Raw genomic sequence first — 2389 nt, forward strand, 5'->3', positions numbered from 1 at the left:
CCCGAGAATCAACTAAAAGACCATAGGGGCAGAATTTTCCCCCAAGATGTGCCAAGCTGGCATATGTGACATAGCCAGACTGAGGCACCTGACAAAAGCATAACAGAGAAACAAGAATTGGGTTGTCATAGGGGTTTCTTTAACTCTCTACTCCCGGGGCAATGTTTGTATTGTTTACAGGTATTTTGAAATAAACCACCAAAATAATTGAAATGGGCGTGATTATATTGTGTTATTTTGACAAATAAAATATGCAGAATTTTAAAATATTGTGCACAGATTTTTAAATCTTTTAGCACAGAATTCCCCAAAGAGAAACAGGGGGCTCATATCCATAGACTCGCTCTACTTTAGCACCTGTCTCATCCCCAGAGGGTTTTCCAGTGCCAACACCTTCACTGTGCAATTCCATCAGCTCGCCCAGTTCAAACCTGGGCTTCTTCAGCATCTTCTCTTTGTAGACATACACATCATGAAGAGGGTAGATGGGGATTGGTCCTGTTTTGAGCAGGGGGTTGGACTAGATGACCTCCTGAGGTCCCTTCCAACCCTGATATTCTATGAGTCTATCTATCTATAAGCTTTCTCTATGTCTGGGATCAGCTCAATGACAACTTCCAACCAGGTCATTAGTTTGCACATTGCATGTCATGGTTCCCAACATCTCATTGTAAATTTGGCAGACCTGCTCATGCTGGGCATATGAGGTCTTGCGAATCTGGTTACTGTGCTTCTTGGTAGAACCCATGCAAAAGAGGTGCAATAGATAGCCATGAGTAGTTCTGACATCAGCATCAATCAATTGTCTGCCATTTGACCATGGAGCACATTTTGTCACAGGTGAATTCCATTCCATGGAAGTTGGTCAAACAGTTTTTGCCCTGAACATCCTCCGTAATCAGCTTGAATGGACATCATTCTGCAGATCAGCAAGACTCAATTCAAATACATGGCTCCTAAGTTCATCAGAGGCCATTTTGATTCCTTGGGTCCTGGTGACGGGTGTCTTCCCAACGTTCGTATATGAAAAATTGCAGGTACCTTGACAGTAAAGGCATCTTGCAGTACTGGCAACCCAGAGCATTCAAAAATCACGAGCCAGGCTCCAAAAAATCATAAGATCAGCTTAAAAATCATAAGGTTTTAAAAATAATATGGTGTGGGTTCTTTCTATTTGCCTTCTCGATTTTGAGTCTTCAGGGGGCACGTTTTCAAGGGCTAGAAACTTAGAGTTGGTTGTTTGGTTTTGGGTTTGTCTGTTTTTACGGAAAGCTGAGATGCTCATTGCAGCAGGGGGACTAGCCCCATTAAAAAAGAATGGGCTCAACATAGTGGTGCCTGGGTAAGGGCCTTCTAATGGGAGTGAAGACACCTGGCCCATATAAATGGTGAGACAGCAGCTGGGAGAGGCAGGAAGGGGTGGTTGGAAGCTGCTGATGGAAGACAGCTAGGAGATCAGTGGAGAGACGTTTGCCTGCTGACCTTTGTGGGCCACAGGAGAAGGAAGGTCCAGGGAAACAGTCCTGGGGGCTGGTGTTCCAGACAAGGAACAGCAAGTCAGGGAACCCCAGGAAGGATTAAGAGCGTGACAGCAAGGAAAGCTCAGGGCCAGGAGGATGGCAGAGGTATGTTTGCTTGTTTACCTCTGCAGGCCCAGGAAGAAGGAAGTTGCAAGGGAATAACCCTGAGCTGGGGAAAAACCCAGGAGGAGATAAGAGCTTAAGCCCAGGGTGGATGGATCTTGGCTACTTTACACTTTTGGAATGCTCAGGGTGGGTGGACACTGTTTATTTTGTACTTTTTGTTTGTGTTTTGAGTTGGCTAGGGGACACCTACCACTTTGATTGAAGAAGGAGACTGAAAAAACTTTTGTATTGTGGTAATGGACTGCACTCTTTGACTCTGGGGAGTTATTTCGGTGCATTTATTTTAACAAATTAGCTGGCAGCAAGGGTAGTATTGGACTCAACAGCAAAGATAGAGTTTATGAGGAACCCTAAAATGAGGAAACTGAGGCTGGGGGTGCTGAGCCAAGAGGGGGCAAAGCAGGAGGATCTGCCTTGCTACACTCGCATAATCACATGACTCCAGCTGCTGGGGCTTTAAGAAAAATACCAAATATTGCAAGACATGCAATAAAATAATGAGTACCATGGGATGGAAACGGAGACCTGCTCAAGAGTCTGTGACTGTTTTCCCCTAGAGGCTGGGGGCCAGAAAAGGCTCTACAAGCCTCTACACTGCTGCTGACTAATGAAGATTCTCCCTCAGCTCAAGAGCAGGAAGCCGGTGTTTGTGCCACTGTGTCTGTGCAGGCTGCTGGAAAGGGATGGAGGAACACAGAAAGGCCATGAATTGTTTCCCTCATTGCACCTACTCCTGGTGGGGA

The 2389-nt window shown here is 45.7% G+C and overlaps 1 pseudogene; it reads right to left on the reverse strand.

Moving 5' to 3' along the window:
- Nucleotides 1–292: 292 nt before the first annotated feature.
- LOC140901555 (small ribosomal subunit protein eS1A-like) lies at nucleotides 293–1084 on the reverse strand (annotated as a pseudogene).
- Nucleotides 1085–2389: the final 1305 nt, after the last annotated feature.

The sequence above is a fragment of the Lepidochelys kempii genome, chromosome 22 (assembly GCF_965140265.1).
Source record: "Lepidochelys kempii isolate rLepKem1 chromosome 22, rLepKem1.hap2, whole genome shotgun sequence".
NCBI lineage: Eukaryota > Metazoa > Chordata > Testudines > Cheloniidae > Lepidochelys > Lepidochelys kempii.